The sequence below is a fragment of the Chaetodon auriga genome, chromosome 23 (genome assembly GCF_051107435.1).
Source record: "Chaetodon auriga isolate fChaAug3 chromosome 23, fChaAug3.hap1, whole genome shotgun sequence".
Classification (NCBI taxonomy): domain Eukaryota; kingdom Metazoa; phylum Chordata; class Actinopteri; order Chaetodontiformes; family Chaetodontidae; genus Chaetodon; species Chaetodon auriga.
Window position 1 is genome coordinate 487,032 of NC_135096.1, and position 19,185 is coordinate 506,216.

A 19,185-nucleotide genomic window follows, 5' to 3' on the forward strand; every position below is an offset into this window, starting at 1 on the left:
CAGGGCTTGAGGGAGATCATTGGTTTCCATAGCAACAATAAAGACAATATTGAAGTCCTCATTAGCAACTGCATGTAAAATCAATCAAACCAGAGAAATCCCTTCTGAACCCACTGAAAATTGTTAGAAACCAGCAAAAACTGCTGAAGGCTGAGTGCTGGTCAACCTGTGAAAAACTCTGATCCACCAGTCCACCCGAAACACTGAGACACGTAATGACCACTAAATCATACAAGATCACTAAAACAACTTATTGTCAGCCTAGTATGAAACATGAGAGGACCATGTCCATCATCCACATTACATGCACAGCCATGATCCACGGGAACCTATGAGAGAAGAAAGCACAACAACACCAGGAAAGATGCTGAGGTACCAACACGCATTGATAGGAAATGAGTGTGTACAGATGGAGAGGCAGGTGCCCTCACTGTGTCATGCAAAATACCTGGACGGGCATTGCTCCCACTGAGTTGAAATGTGGTCTCCAAACCTCAAACCCAGCGAAAGCACTAATCCTCCAGTAAAATCTCATCCATATAAGGACCTGTGTTCCAAGGCCCTGGTCCACTCCTTTGATACGTCACAAAGTGGCTTTCATCTATCAGAGATGACATCAACATTCCACTGAGCTCAGGGCTTGATGGAGATCATTGCTTTCCATATCAACAATAAAGACAATATTGAAGTCCTCATTGACAACTGCAAAGTAAAATCAATCAAACCAGAGAAATCCCTTCTGAACACACTGAAAATTGTTAGAAACCAACAAAAACTGCTGCAGGCTGAGTGCTGGTCAACCTGTGAAAAACTCTGATCCACCTGTCCACCCGAAACACCGAGACACGTAATGACCACTAAATCATACAAGATTACTAAAACAACTTACTGTCAGCCTAGTATGAAACTGGGACATAAACATGAGAGGACCATGTCCATCATCCACATTACATGCACAGCCATGATCCACGGGAAACTATGACAGAAGAAAGCACAACAACACCAGGAAAGATGCTGAGGTACCAACACGCATTGCTAGGAATTGAGTGTGTACAGATGGAGAGGCAGGTGTCCTCACTGTGTCATGCAAAATACCTGGACGGGCATTGCTCCCACTGAGTTGAAATGTGGTCTCCAAACCTCAAACCCAGCGAAAGCACTAATCCTCCAGTAAAATCTCATCCATATAAGGACCTGTGTTCCAAAGCCCTGGTCCACTCCTTTGATACGTCACAAAGTGGCTTTCATCTATCAGAGATGACATCAACATTCCACTGAGCTCAGGGCTTGAGGGAGATCATTGGTTTCCATAGCAACAATAAAGACAATATTGAAGTCCTCATTGACAACTGCAAAGTAAAATCAATCAAACCACAGAAATCCCTTCTGAACCCACTGAAAATTGTTAGAAACCAGCAAAAACTGCTGCAGGCTGACTGCTGGTCAACCTGTGAAAAACTCTGATCCACCAGTCCACCCGAAACACTGAGACACTTAATGACCACTAAATCATACAAGATTACTAAAACAACTTACTGTCAGCCTAGTATGAAACTGGGACATAAACATGAGAGGACCATGTCCATCATCCACATTACATGCACAGCCATGATCCACGGGAACCTATGAGAGAATAAAGCACAACAACACCAGGAAAGATGCTGAGGTACCAACACGCATTGATAGGAAATGAGTGTGTACAGATGGAGAGGCAGGTGTCCTCACTCTGTCATGCAAAATACCTGGACGGGCATTGCTCCCACTGAGTTGAAATGTGGTCTCCAAACCTCAAACCCAGCGAAAGCACTAATCCTCCAGTAAAATCTCATCCATATAAGGACCTGTGTTCCAAAGCCCTGGTCCACTCCTTTGATACGTCACAAAGTGGCTTTCATCTATCAGAGATGACATCAACGTTCCACTGAGCTCAGGGCTTGATGGAGATCATTGCTTTCCATAGCAACAATAAAGACAATATTGAAGTCTTCATTGACAACTGCAAAGTAAAATCAATCAAACCAGAGAAATCCCTTCTGAACCCACTGAAAATTGTTAGAAACCAGCAAAAACTGCTGCAGGCTGACTGCTGGTCAACCTGTGAAAAACTCTGATCCACCAGTCCACCCGAAACACTGAGACACGTAATGACCACTAAATCATACAAGATCACTAAAACTTAGTGTCAGCCTAGTATGAAACTGGGACATAAACATGAGAGGACCATGTCCATCATCCACATTACATGCACAGCCATGATCCACGGGAACCTATGAGAGAAGAAAGCACAACAACACCAGGAAAGATGCTGAGGTACCAACACGCATTGATAGGAAATGAGTGTGTACAGATGGAGAGGCAGGTGCCCTCACTGTGTCATGCAAAATACCTGGACGGGCATTGCTCCCACTGAGTTGAAATGTGGTCTCCAAACCTCAAACCCAGCAAAAGCACTAATCCTCCAGTAAAATCTCATCCATATAAGGACCTGTGTTCCAAAGCCCTGGTCCACTCCTTTGATACGTCACAAAGTGGCTTTCATCTATCAGAGATGACATCAACATTCCACTGAGCTCAGGGCTTGATGGAGATCATTGCTTTCCATAGCAACAATAAAGACAATATTGAAGTCCTCATTGACAACTGCAAAGTAAAATCAATCAAACCAGAGAAATCCCTTCTGAACCCACTGAAAATTGTTAGAAACCAGCAAAAACTGCTGCAGGCTGACTGCTGGTCAACGTGTGAAAAACTCTGATCCACCTGTCCACCCGAAACACTGAGACACGTAATGACCACTAAATCATACAAGATTACTAAAACAACTTACTGTCAGCCTAGTATGAAACTGTGACATAAACATGAGAGGACCATGTCCATCATCCACATTACATGCACAGCCATGATCCACGGGAACCTATGAGAGAAGAAAGCACAACAACACCAGGAAAGATGCTGAGGTACCAACACGCATTGATAGGAAATGAGTGTGTACAGATGGAGAGGCAGGTGCCCTCACTGTGTCATGCAAAATACCTGGACGGGCATTGCTCCCACTGAGTTGAAATGTGGTCTCCAAACCTCAAACCCAGCGAAAGCACTAATCCTCCAGTAAAATCTCATCCATATAAGGACCTGTGTTCCAAGGCCCTGGTCCACTCCTTTGATACGTCACAAAGTGGCTTTCATCTATCAGAGATGACATCAACATTCCACTGAGCTCAGGGCTTGATGGAGATCATTGCTTTCCATATCAACAATAAAGACAATATTGAAGTCCTCATTGACAACTGCAAAGTAAAATCAATCAAACCAGAGAAATCCCTTCTGAACACACTGAAAATTGTTAGAAACCAACAAAAACTGCTGCAGGCTGAGTGCTGGTCAACCTGTGAAAAACTCTGATCCACCTGTCCACCCGAAACACCGAGACACGTAATGACCACTAAATCATACAAGATTACTAAAACAACTTACTGTCAGCCTAGTATGAAACTGGGACATAAACATGAGAGGACCATGTCCATCATCCACATTACATGCACAGCCATGATCCACGGGAAACTATGACAGAAGAAAGCACAACAACACCAGGAAAGATGCTGAGGTACCAACACGCATTGCTAGGAATTGAGTGTGTACAGATGGAGAGGCAGGTGTCCTCACTGTGTCATGCAAAATACCTGGACGGGCATTGCTCCCACTGAGTTGAAATGTGGTCTCCAAACCTCAAACCCAGCGAAAGCACTAATCCTCCAGTAAAATCTCATCCATATAAGGACCTGTGTTCCAAAGCCCTGGTCCACTCCTTTGATACGTCACAAAGTGGCTTTCATCTATCAGAGATGACATCAACATTCCACTGAGCTCAGGGCTTGAGGGAGATCATTGGTTTCCATAGCAACAATAAAGACAATATTGAAGTCCTCATTGACAACTGCAAAGTAAAATCAATCAAACCACAGAAATCCCTTCTGAACCCACTGAAAATTGTTAGAAACCAGCAAAAACTGCTGCAGGCTGACTGCTGGTCAACCTGTGAAAAACTCTGATCCACCAGTCCACCCGAAACACTGAGACACTTAATGACCACTAAATCATACAAGATTACTAAAACAACTTACTGTCAGCCTAGTATGAAACTGGGACATAAACATGAGAGGACCATGTCCATCATCCACATTACATGCACAGCCATGATCCACGGGAACCTATGAGAGAATAAAGCACAACAACACCAGGAAAGATGCTGAGGTACCAACACGCATTGATAGGAAATGAGTGTGTACAGATGGAGAGGCAGGTGTCCTCACTCTGTCATGCAAAATACCTGGACGGGCATTGCTCCCACTGAGTTGAAATGTGGTCTCCAAACCTCAAACCCAGCGAAAGCACTAATCCTCCAGTAAAATCTCATCCATATAAGGACCTGTGTTCCAAAGCCCTGGTCCACTCCTTTGATACGTCACAAAGTGGCTTTCATCTATCAGAGATGACATCAACGTTCCACTGAGCTCAGGGCTTGATGGAGATCATTGCTTTCCATAGCAACAATAAAGACAATATTGAAGTCTTCATTGACAACTGCAAAGTAAAATCAATCAAACCAGAGAAATCCCTTCTGAACCCACTGAAAATTGTTAGAAACCAGCAAAAACTGCTGCAGGCTGACTGCTGGTCAACCTGTGAAAAACTCTGATCCACCAGTCCACCCGAAACACTGAGACACGTAATGACCACTAAATCATACAAGATCACTAAAACTTAGTGTCAGCCTAGTATGAAACTGGGACATAAACATGAGAGGACCATGTCCATCATCCACATTACATGCACAGCCATGATCCACGGGAACCTATGAGAGAAGAAAGCACAACAACACCAGGAAAGATGCTGAGGTACCAACACGCATTGATAGGAAATGAGTGTGTACAGATGGAGAGGCAGGTGCCCTCACTGTGTCATGCAAAATACCTGGACGGGCATTGCTCCCACTGAGTTGAAATGTGGTCTCCAAACCTCAAACCCAGCAAAAGCACTAATCCTCCAGTAAAATCTCATCCATATAAGGACCTGTGTTCCAAAGCCCTGGTCCACTCCTTTGATACGTCACAAAGTGGCTTTCATCTATCAGAGATGACATCAACATTCCACTGAGCTCAGGGCTTGATGGAGATCATTGCTTTCCATAGCAACAATAAAGACAATATTGAAGTCCTCATTGACAACTGCAAAGTAAAATCAATCAAACCAGAGAAATCCCTTCTGAACCCACTGAAAATTGTTAGAAACCAGCAAAAACTGCTGCAGGCTGACTGCTGGTCAACGTGTGAAAAACTCTGATCCACCAGTCCACCCGAAACACTGAGACACGTAATGACCACTAAATCATACAAGATTACTAAAACAACTTACTGTCAGCCTAGTATGAAACTGTGACATAAACATGAGAGGACCATGTCCATCATCCACATTACATGCACAGCCATGATCCACGGGAACCTATGAGAGAAGAAAGCACAACAACACCAGGAAAGATGCTGAGGTACCAACACGCATTGATAGGAAATGAGTGTGTACAGATGGAGAGGCAGGTGCCCTCACTGTGTCATGCAAAATACCTGGACGGGCATTGCTCCCACTGAGTTGAAATGTGGTCTCCAAACCTCAAACCCAGCGAAAGCACTAATCCTCCAGTAAAATCTCATCCATATAAGGACCTGTGTTCCAAAGCCCTGGTCCACTCCTTTGATACGTCACAAAGTGGCTTTGATTTATCAGAGATGACATCAACATTCCACTGAGCTCAGGGCTTGAGGGAGATCATTGGTTTCCATAGCAACAATAAAGACAATATTGAAGTCCTCATTGGCAACTGCATGTAAAATCAATCAAACCAGAGAAATCCCTTCTGAACCCACTGAAAATTGTTAGAAACCAGCAAAAACTGCTGAAGGCTGACTGCTGGTCAACCTGTGAAAAACTCTGATCCACCAGTCCACCCGAAACACTGAGACACGTAATGACCACTAAATCATACAAGATCACTAAAACAACTTATTGTCAGCCTAGTATGAAACATGAGAGGACCATGTCCATCATCCACATTACATGCACAGCCATGATCCACGGGAACCTATGAGAGAAGAAAGCACAACAACACCAGGAAAGATGCTGAGGTACCAACACGCATTGATAGGAAATGAGTGTGTACAGATGGAGAGGCAGGTGCCCTCACTGTGTCATGCAAAATACCTGGACGGGCATTGCTCCCACTGAGTTGAAATGTGGTCTCCAAACCTCAAACCCAGCGAAAGCACTAATCCTCCAGTAAAATCTCATCCATATAAGGACCTGTGTTCCAAGGCCCTGGTCCACTCCTTTGATACGTCACAAAGTGGCTTTCATCTATCAGAGATGACATCAACATTCCACTGAGCTCAGGGCTTGATGGAGATCATTGCTTTCCATATCAACAATAAAGACAATATTGAAGTCCTCATTGACAACTGCAAAGTAAAATCAATCAAACCAGAGAAATCCCTTCTGAACACACTGAAAATTGTTAGAAACCAACAAAAACTGCTGCAGGCTGAGTGCTGGTCAACCTGTGAAAAACTCTGATCCACCTGTCCACCCGAAACACCGAGACACGTAATGACCACTAAATCATACAAGATTACTAAAACAACTTACTGTCAGCCTAGTATGAAACTGGGACATAAACATGAGAGGACCATGTCCATCATCCACATTACATGCACAGCCATGATCCACGGGAAACTATGACAGAAGAAAGCACAACAACACCAGGAAAGATGCTGAGGTACCAACACGCATTGCTAGGAATTGAGTGTGTACAGATGGAGAGGCAGGTGTCCTCACTGTGTCATGCAAAATACCTGGACGGGCATTGCTCCCACTGAGTTGAAATGTGGTCTCCAAACCTCAAACCCAGCGAAAGCACTAATCCTCCAGTAAAATCTCATCCATATAAGGACCTGTGTTCCAAAGCCCTGGTCCACTCCTTTGATACGTCACAAAGTGGCTTTCATCTATCAGAGATGACATCAACATTCCACTGAGCTCAGGGCTTGAGGGAGATCATTGGTTTCCATAGCAACAATAAAGACAATATTGAAGTCCTCATTGACAACTGCAAAGTAAAATCAATCAAACCACAGAAATCCCTTCTGAACCCACTGAAAATTGTTAGAAACCAGCAAAAACTGCTGCAGGCTGACTGCTGGTCAACCTGTGAAAAACTCTGATCCACCAGTCCACCCGAAACACTGAGACACTTAATGACCACTAAATCATACAAGATTACTAAAACAACTTACTGTCAGCCTAGTATGAAACTGGGACATAAACATGAGAGGACCATGTCCATCATCCACATTACATGCACAGCCATGATCCACGGGAACCTATGAGAGAATAAAGCACAACAACACCAGGAAAGATGCTGAGGTACCAACACGCATTGATAGGAAATGAGTGTGTACAGATGGAGAGGCAGGTGTCCTCACTCTGTCATGCAAAATACCTGGACGGGCATTGCTCCCACTGAGTTGAAATGTGGTCTCCAAACCTCAAACCCAGCGAAAGCACTAATCCTCCAGTAAAATCTCATCCATATAAGGACCTGTGTTCCAAAGCCCTGGTCCACTCCTTTGATACGTCACAAAGTGGCTTTCATCTATCAGAGATGACATCAACGTTCCACTGAGCTCAGGGCTTGATGGAGATCATTGCTTTCCATAGCAACAATAAAGACAATATTGAAGTCTTCATTGACAACTGCAAAGTAAAATCAATCAAACCAGAGAAATCCCTTCTGAACCCACTGAAAATTGTTAGAAACCAGCAAAAACTGCTGCAGGCTGACTGCTGGTCAACCTGTGAAAAACTCTGATCCACCAGTCCACCCGAAACACTGAGACACGTAATGACCACTAAATCATACAAGATCACTAAAACTTAGTGTCAGCCTAGTATGAAACTGGGACATAAACATGAGAGGACCATGTCCATCATCCACATTACATGCACAGCCATGATCCACGGGAACCTATGAGAGAAGAAAGCACAACAACACCAGGAAAGATGCTGAGGTACCAACACGCATTGATAGGAAATGAGTGTGTACAGATGGAGAGGCAGGTGCCCTCACTGTGTCATGCAAAATACCTGGACGGGCATTGCTCCCACTGAGTTGAAATGTGGTCTCCAAACCTCAAACCCAGCAAAAGCACTAATCCTCCAGTAAAATCTCATCCATATAAGGACCTGTGTTCCAAAGCCCTGGTCCACTCCTTTGATACGTCACAAAGTGGCTTTCATCTATCAGAGATGACATCAACATTCCACTGAGCTCAGGGCTTGATGGAGATCATTGCTTTCCATAGCAACAATAAAGACAATATTGAAGTCCTCATTGACAACTGCAAAGTAAAATCAATCAAACCAGAGAAATCCCTTCTGAACCCACTGAAAATTGTTAGAAACCAGCAAAAACTGCTGCAGGCTGACTGCTGGTCAACGTGTGAAAAACTCTGATCCACCAGTCCACCCGAAACACTGAGACACGTAATGACCACTAAATCATACAAGATTACTAAAACAACTTACTGTCAGCCTAGTATGAAACTGTGACATAAACATGAGAGGACCATGTCCATCATCCACATTACATGCACAGCCATGATCCACGGGAACCTATGAGAGAAGAAAGCACAACAACACCAGGAAAGATGCTGAGGTACCAACACGCATTGATAGGAAATGAGTGTGTACAGATGGAGAGGCAGGTGCCCTCACTGTGTCATGCAAAATACCTGGACGGGCATTGCTCCCACTGAGTTGAAATGTGGTCTCCAAACCTCAAACCCAGCGAAAGCACTAATCCTCCAGTAAAATCTCATCCATATAAGGACCTGTGTTCCAAAGCCCTGGTCCACTCCTTTGATACGTCACAAAGTGGCTTTGATTTATCAGAGATGACATCAACATTCCACTGAGCTCAGGGCTTGAGGGAGATCATTGGTTTCCATAGCAACAATAAAGACAATATTGAAGTCCTCATTGGCAACTGCATGTAAAATCAATCAAACCAGAGAAATCCCTTCTGAACCCACTGAAAATTGTTAGAAACCAGCAAAAACTGCTGAAGGCTGACTGCTGGTCAACCTGTGAAAAACTCTGATCCACCAGTCCACCCGAAACACTGAGACACGTAATGACCACTAAATCATACAAGATCACTAAAACAACTTATTGTCAGCCTAGTATGAAACATGAGAGGACCATGTCCATCATCCACATTACATGCACAGCCATGATCCACGGGAACCTATGAGAGAAGAAAGCACAACAACACCAGGAAAGATGCTGAGGTACCAACACGCATTGATAGGAAATGAGTGTGTACAGATGGAGAGGCAGGTGCCCTCACTGTGTCATGCAAAATACCTGGACGGGCATTGCTCCCACTGAGTTGAAATGTGGTCTCCAAACCTCAAACCCAGCGAAAGCACTAATCCTCCAGTAAAATCTCATCCATATAAGGACCTGTGTTCCAAAGCCCTGGTCCACTCCTTTGATACGTCACAAAGTGGCTTTCATCTATCAGAGATGACATCAACGTTCCACTGAGCTCAGGGCTTGATGGAGATCATTGCTTTCCATAGCAACAATAAAGACAATATTGAAGTCTTCATTGACAACTGCAAAGTAAAATCAATCAAACCAGAGAAATCCCTTCTGAACCCACTGAAAAATGTTAGAAACCAGCAAAAACTGCTGCAGGCTGACTGCTGGTCAACCTGTGAAAAACTCTGATCCACCAGTCCACCCGAAACACTGAGACACGTATTGACCACTTAATCATACAAGATCACTAAAACTTAGTGTCAGCCTAGTATGAAACTGGGACATAAACATGAGAGGACCATGTCCATCATCCACATTACATGCACAGCCATGATCCACGGGAACGTATGAGAGAAGAAAGCACAACAACACCAGGAAAGATGCTGAGGTACCAACACGCATTGATAGGAAATGAGTGTGTACAGATGGAGAGGCAGGTGCCCTCACTGTGTCATGCAAAATACCTGGACGGGCATTGCTCCCACTGAGTTGAAATGTGGTCTCCAAACCTCAAACCCAGCGAAAGCACTAATCCTCCAGTAAAATCTCATCCATATAAGGACCTGTGTTCCAAAGCCCTGGTCCACTCCTTTGATACGTCACAAAGTGGCTTTCATCTATCAGAGATGACATCAACATTCCACTGAGCTCAGGGCTTGAGGGAGATCATTGGTTTCCATAGCAACAATAAAGACAATATTGAAGTCCTCATTGACAACTGCAAAGTAAAATCAATCAAACCAGAGAAATCCCTTCTGAACCCACTGAAAATTGTTAGAAACCAGCAAAAACTGCTGCAGGCTGACTGCTGGTCAACGTGTGAAAAACTCTGATCCACCAGTCCACCCGAAACACTGAGACACGTAATGACCACTAAATCATACAAGATTACTAAAACAACTTACTGTCAGCCTAGTATGAAACTGTGACATAAACATGAGAGGACCATGTCCATCATCCACATTACATGCACAGCCATGATCCACGGGAACCTATGAGAGAAGAAAGCACAACAACACCAGGAAAGATGCTGAGGTACCAACACGCATTGATAGGAAATGAGTGTGTACAGATGGAGAGGCAGGTGCCCTCACTGTGTCATGCAAAATACCTGGACGGGCATTGCTCCCACTGAGTTGAAATGTGGTCTCCAAACCTCAAACCCAGCGAAAGCACTAATCCTCCAGTAAAATCTCATCCATATAAGGACCTGTGTTCCAAGGCCCTGGTCCACTCCTTTGATACGTCACAAAGTGGCTTTCATCTATCAGAGATGACATCAACATTCCACTGAGCTCAGGGCTTGATGGAGATCATTGCTTTCCATATCAACAATAAAGACAATATTGAAGTCCTCATTGACAACTGCAAAGTAAAATCAATCAAACCAGAGAAATCCCTTCTGAACACACTGAAAATTGTTAGAAACCAACAAAAACTGCTGCAGGCTGAGTGCTGGTCAACCTGTGAAAAACTCTGATCCACCTGTCCACCCGAAACACCGAGACACGTAATGACCACTAAATCATACAAGATTACTAAAACAACTTACTGTCAGCCTAGTATGAAACTGGGACATAAACATGAGAGGACCATGTCCATCATCCACATTACATGCACAGCCATGATCCACGGGAAACTATGACAGAAGAAAGCACAACAACACCAGGAAAGATGCTGAGGTACCAACACGCATTGCTAGGAATTGAGTGTGTACAGATGGAGAGGCAGGTGTCCTCACTGTGTCATGCAAAATACCTGGACGGGCATTGCTCCCACTGAGTTGAAATGTGGTCTCCAAACCTCAAACCCAGCGAAAGCACTAATCCTCCAGTAAAATCTCATCCATATAAGGACCTGTGTTCCAAAGCCCTGGTCCACTCCTTTGATACGTCACAAAGTGGCTTTCATCTATCAGAGATGACATCAACATTCCACTGAGCTCAGGGCTTGAGGGAGATCATTGGTTTCCATAGCAACAATAAAGACAATATTGAAGTCCTCATTGACAACTGCAAAGTAAAATCAATCAAACCACAGAAATCCCTTCTGAACCCACTGAAAATTGTTAGAAACCAGCAAAAACTGCTGCAGGCTGACTGCTGGTCAACCTGTGAAAAACTCTGATCCACCAGTCCACCCGAAACACTGAGACACTTAATGACCACTAAATCATACAAGATTACTAAAACAACTTACTGTCAGCCTAGTATGAAACTGGGACATAAACATGAGAGGACCATGTCCATCATCCACATTACATGCACAGCCATGATCCACGGGAACCTATGAGAGAATAAAGCACAACAACACCAGGAAAGATGCTGAGGTACCAACACGCATTGATAGGAAATGAGTGTGTACAGATGGAGAGGCAGGTGTCCTCACTCTGTCATGCAAAATACCTGGACGGGCATTGCTCCCACTGAGTTGAAATGTGGTCTCCAAACCTCAAACCCAGCGAAAGCACTAATCCTCCAGTAAAATCTCATCCATATAAGGACCTGTGTTCCAAAGCCCTGGTCCACTCCTTTGATACGTCACAAAGTGGCTTTCATCTATCAGAGATGACATCAACATTCCACTGAGCTCAGGGCTTGAGGGAGATCATTGGTTTCCATAGCAACAATAAAGACAATATTGAAGTCCTCATTGACAACTGCAAAGTAAAATCAATCAAACCAGAGAAATCCCTTCTGAACCCACTGAAAATTGTTAGAAACCAGCAAAAACTGCTGCAGGCTGACTGCTGGTCAACGTGTGAAAAACTCTGATCCACCAGTCCACCCGAAACACTGAGACACGTAATGACCACTAAATCATACAAGATTACTAAAACAACTTACTGTCAGCCTAGTATGAAACTGTGACATAAACATGAGAGGACCATGTCCATCATCCACATTACATGCACAGCCATGATCCACGGGAACCTATGAGAGAAGAAAGCACAACAACACCAGGAAAGATGCTGAGGTACCAACACGCATTGATAGGAAATGAGTGTGTACAGATGGAGAGGCAGGTGCCCTCACTGTGTCATGCAAAATACCTGGACGGGCATTGCTCCCACTGAGTTGAAATGTGGTCTCCAAACCTCAAACCCAGCGAAAGCACTAATCCTCCAGTAAAATCTCATCCATATAAGGACCTGTGTTCCAAGGCCCTGGTCCACTCCTTTGATACGTCACAAAGTGGCTTTCATCTATCAGAGATGACATCAACATTCCACTGAGCTCAGGGCTTGATGGAGATCATTGCTTTCCATATCAACAATAAAGACAATATTGAAGTCCTCATTGACAACTGCAAAGTAAAATCAATCAAACCAGAGAAATCCCTTCTGAACACACTGAAAATTGTTAGAAACCAACAAAAACTGCTGCAGGCTGAGTGCTGGTCAACCTGTGAAAAACTCTGATCCACCTGTCCACCCGAAACACCGAGACACGTAATGACCACTAAATCATACAAGATTACTAAAACAACTTACTGTCAGCCTAGTATGAAACTGGGACATAAACATGAGAGGACCATGTCCATCATCCACATTACATGCACAGCCATGATCCACGGGAAACTATGACAGAAGAAAGCACAACAACACCAGGAAAGATGCTGAGGTACCAACACGCATTGCTAGGAATTGAGTGTGTACAGATGGAGAGGCAGGTGTCCTCACTGTGTCATGCAAAATACCTGGACGGGCATTGCTCCCACTGAGTTGAAATGTGGTCTCCAAACCTCAAACCCAGCGAAAGCACTAATCCTCCAGTAAAATCTCATCCATATAAGGACCTGTGTTCCAAAGCCCTGGTCCACTCCTTTGATACGTCACAAAGTGGCTTTCATCTATCAGAGATGACATCAACATTCCACTGAGCTCAGGGCTTGAGGGAGATCATTGGTTTCCATAGCAACAATAAAGACAATATTGAAGTCCTCATTGACAACTGCAAAGTAAAATCAATCAAACCACAGAAATCCCTTCTGAACCCACTGAAAATTGTTAGAAACCAGCAAAAACTGCTGCAGGCTGACTGCTGGTCAACCTGTGAAAAACTCTGATCCACCAGTCCACCCGAAACACTGAGACACTTAATGACCACTAAATCATACAAGATTACTAAAACAACTTACTGTCAGCCTAGTATGAAACTGGGACATAAACATGAGAGGACCATGTCCATCATCCACATTACATGCACAGCCATGATCCACGGGAACCTATGAGAGAATAAAGCACAACAACACCAGGAAAGATGCTGAGGTACCAACACGCATTGATAGGAAATGAGTGTGTACAGATGGAGAGGCAGGTGTCCTCACTCTGTCATGCAAAATACCTGGACGGGCATTGCTCCCACTGAGTTGAAATGTGGTCTCCAAACCTCAAACCCAGCGAAAGCACTAATCCTCCAGTAAAATCTCATCCATATAAGGACCTGTGTTCCAAAGCCCTGGTCCACTCCTTTGATACGTCACAAAGTGGCTTTCATCTATCAGAGATGACATCAACGTTCCACTGAGCTCAGGGCTTGATGGAGATCATTGCTTTCCATAGCAACAATAAAGACAATATTGAAGTCTTCATTGACAACTGCAAAGTAAAATCAATCAAACCAGAGAAATCCCTTCTGAACCCACTGAAAATTGTTAGAAACCAGCAAAAACTGCTGCAGGCTGACTGCTGGTCAACCTGTGAAAAACTCTGATCCACCAGTCCACCCGAAACACTGAGACACGTAATGACCACTAAATCATACAAGATCACTAAAACTTAGTGTCAGCCTAGTATGAAACTGGGACATAAACATGAGAGGACCATGTCCATCATCCACATTACATGCACAGCCATGATCCACGGGAACCTATGAGAGAAGAAAGCACAACAACACCAGGAAAGATGCTGAGGTACCAACACGCATTGATAGGAAATGAGTGTGTACAGATGGAGAGGCAGGTGCCCTCACTGTGTCATGCAAAATACCTGGACGGGCATTGCTCCCACTGAGTTGAAATGTGGTCTCCAAACCTCAAACCCAGCAAAAGCACTAATCCTCCAGTAAAATCTCATCCATATAAGGACCTGTGTTCCAAAGCCCTGGTCCACTCCTTTGATACGTCACAAAGTGGCTTTCATCTATCAGAGATGACATCAACATTCCACTGAGCTCAGGGCTTGATGGAGATCATTGCTTTCCATAGCAACAATAAAGACAATATTGAAGTCCTCATTGACAACTGCAAAGTAAAATCAATCAAACCAGAGAAATCCCTTCTGAACCCACTGAAAATTGTTAGAAACCAGCAAAAACTGCTGCAGGCTGACTGCTGGTCAACGTGTGAAAAACTCTGATCCACCAGTCCACCCGAAACACTGAGACACGTAATGACCACTAAATCATACAAGATTACTAAAACAACTTACTGTCAGCCTAGTATGAAACTGTGACATAAACATGAGAGGACCATGTCCATCATCCACATTACATGCACAGCCATGATCCACGGGAACCTATGAGAGAAGAAAGCACAACAACACCAGGAAAGATGCTGAGGTACCAACACGCATTGATAGGAAATGAGTGTGTACAGATGGAGAGGCAGGTGCCCTCACTGTGTCATGCAAAATACCTGGACGGGCATTGCTCCCACTGAGTTGAAATGTGGTCTCCAAACCTCAAACCCAGCGAAAGCACTAATCCTCCAGTAAAATCTCATCCATATAAGGACCTGTGTTCCAAAGCCCTGGTCCACTCCTTTGATACGTCACAAAGTGGCTTTGATTTATCAGAGATGACATCAACATTCCACTGAGCTCAGGGCTTGAGGGAGATCATTGGTTTCCATAGCAACAATAAAGACAATATTGAAGTCCTCATTGGCAACTGCATGTAAAATCAATCAAACCAGAGAAATCCCTTCTGAACCCACTGAAAATTGTTAGAAACCAGCAAAAACTGCTGAAGGCTGACTGCTGGTCAACCTGTGAAAAACTCTGATCCACCAGTCCACCCGAAACACTGAGACACGTAATGACCACTAAATCATACAAGATCACTAAAACAACTTATTGTCAGCCTAGTATGAAACATGAGAGGACCATGTCCATCATCCACATTACATGCACAGCCATGATCCACGGGAACCTATGAGAGAAGAAAGCACAACAACACCAGGAAAGATGCTGAGGTACCAACACGCATTGATAGGAAATGAGTGTGTACAGATGGAGAGGCAGGTGCCCTCACTGTGTCATGCAAAATACCTGGACGGGCATTGCTCCCACTGAGTTGAAATGTGGTCTCCAAACCTCAAACCCAGCGAAAGCACTAATCCTCCAGTAAAATCTCATCCATATAAGGACCTGTGTTCCAAAGCCCTGGTCCACTCCTTTGATACGTCACAAAGTGGCTTTCATCTATCAGAGATGACATCAACGTTCCACTGAGCTCAGGGCTTGATGGAGATCATTGCTTTCCATAGCAACAATAAAGACAATATTGAAGTCTTCATTGACAACTGCAAAGTAAAATCAATCAAACCAGAGAAATCCCTTCTGAACCCACTGAAAAATGTTAGAAACCAGCAAAAACTGCTGCAGGCTGACTGCTGGTCAACCTGTGAAAAACTCTGATCCACCAGTCCACCCGAAACACTGAGACACGTATTGACCACTTAATCATACAAGATCACTAAAACTTAGTGTCAGCCTAGTATGAAACTGGGACATAAACATGAGAGGACCATGTCCATCATCCACATTACATGCACAGCCATGATCCACGGGAACGTATGAGAGAAGAAAGCACAACAACACCAGGAAAGATGCTGAGGTACCAACACGCATTGATAGGAAATGAGTGTGTACAGATGGAGAGGCAGGTGCCCTCACTGTGTCATGCAAAATACCTGGACGGGCATTGCTCCCACTGAGTTGAAATGTGGTCTCCAAACCTCAAACCCAGCGAAAGCACTAATCCTCCAGTAAAATCTCATCCATATAAGGACCTGTGTTCCAAAGCCCTGGTCCACTCCTTTGATACGTCACAAAGTGGCTTTCATCTATCAGAGATGACATCAACATTCCACTGAGCTCAGGGCTTGAGGGAGATCATTGGTTTCCATAGCAACAATAAAGACAATATTGAAGTCCTCATTGACAACTGCAAAGTAAAATCAATCAAACCAGAGAAATCCCTTCTGAACCCACTGAAAATTGTTAGAAACCAGCAAAAACTGCTGCAGGCTGACTGCTGGTCAACGTGTGAAAAACTCTGATCCACCAGTCCACCCGAAACACTGAGACACGTAATGACCACTAAATCATACAAGATTACTAAAACAACTTACTGTCAGCCTAGTATGAAACTGTGACATAAACATGAGAGGACCATGTCCATCATCCACATTACATGCACAGCCATGATCCACGGGAACGTATGAGAGAAGAAAGCACAACAACACCAGGAAAGATGCTGAGGTACCAACACGCATTGATAGGAAATGAGTGTGTACAGATGGAGAGGCAGGTGCCCTCACTGTGTCATGCAAAATACCTGGACGGGCATTGCTCCCACTGAGTTGAAATGTGGTCTCCAAACCTCAAACCCAGCGAAAGCACTAATCCTCCAGTAAAATCTCATCCATATAAGGACCTGTGTTCCAAAGCCCTGGTCCACTCCTTTGATACGTCACAAAGTGGCTTTCATCTATCAGAGATGACATCAACATTCCACTGAGCTCAGGGCTTGAGGCAGATCATTGGTTTCCATAGCAACAATAAAGACAATATTGAAGTCCTCATTGACAACTGCAAAGTAAAATCAATCAAACCAGAGAAATCCCTTCTGAACCCACTGAAAATTGTTAGAAACCAGCAAAAACTGCTGCAGGCTGACTGCTGGTCAACGTGTGAAAAACTCTGATCCACCAGTCCACCCGAAACACTGAGACACGTAATGACCACTAAATCATACAAGATTACTAAAACAACTTACTGTCAGCCTAGTATGAAACTGTGACATAAACATGAGAGGACCATGTCCATCATCCACATTACATGCACAGCCATGATCCACGGGAACCTATGAGAGAAGAAAGCACAACAACACCAGGAAAGATGCTGAGGTACCAACACGCATTGATAGGAAATGAGTGTGTACAGATGGAGAGGCAGGTGCCCTCACTGTGTCATGCAAAATACCTGGACGGGCATTGCTCCCACTGAGTTGAAATGTGGTCTCCAAACCTCAAACCCAGCGAAAGCACTAATCCTCCAGTAAAATCTCATCCATATAAGGACCTGTGTTCCAAAGCCCTGGTCCACTCCTTTGATACGTCACAAAGTGGCTTTGATTTATCAGAGATGACATCAACATTCCACTGAGCTCAGGGCTTGAGGGAGATCATTGGTTTCCATAGCAACAATAAAGACAATATTGAAGTCCTCACTGGCAACTGCATGTAAAATCAATCAAACCAGAGAAATCCCTTCTGAACCCACTGAAAATTGTTAGAAACCAGCAAAAACTGCTGAAGGCTGACTGCTGGTCAACCTGTGAAAAACTCTGATCCACCAGTCCACCCGAAACACTGAGACACGTAATGACCACTAAATCATACAAGATCACTAAAACAACTTATTGTCAGCCTAGTATGAAACATGAGAGGACCATGTCCATCATCCACATTACATGCACAGCCATGATCCACGGGAACCTATGAGAGAAGAAAGCACAACAACACCAGGAAAGATGCTGAGGTACCAACACGCATTGATAGGAAATGAGTGTGTACAGATGGAGAGGCAGGTGCCCTCACTGTGTCATGCAAAATACCTGGACGGGCATTGCTCCCACTGAGTTGAAATGTGGTCTCCAAACCTCAAACCCAGCGAAAGCACTAATCCTCCAGTAAAATCTCATCCATATAAGGACCTGTGTTCCAAAGCCCTGGTCCACTCCTTTGATACGTCACAAAGTGGCTTTCATCTATCAGAGATGACATCAACATTCCACTGAGCTCAGGGCTTGAGGGAGATCATTGGTTTCCATAGCAACAATAAAGACAATATTGAAGTCCTCATTGACAACTGCAAAGTAAAATCAATCAAACCAGAGAAATCCCTTCTGAACCCACTGAAAATTGTTAGAAACCAGCAAAAACTGCTGCAGGCTGACTGCTGGTCAACGTGTGAAAAACTCTGATCCACCAGTCCACCCGAAACACTGAGACACGTAATGACCACTAAATCATACAAGATCACTAAAACTTAGTGTCAGCCTAGTATGAAACTGGGACATAAACATGAGAGGACCATGTCCATCATCCACATTACATGCACAGCCATGATCCACGGGAACCTATGAGAGAACAAAGCACAACAACACCAGGAAAGATGCTGAGGTACCAACACGCATTGATAGGAAATGAGTGTGTACAGATGGAGAGGCAGGTGCCCTCACTGTGTCATGCAAAATACCTGGACGGGCATTGCTCCCACTGAGTTGAAATGTGGTCTCCAAACCT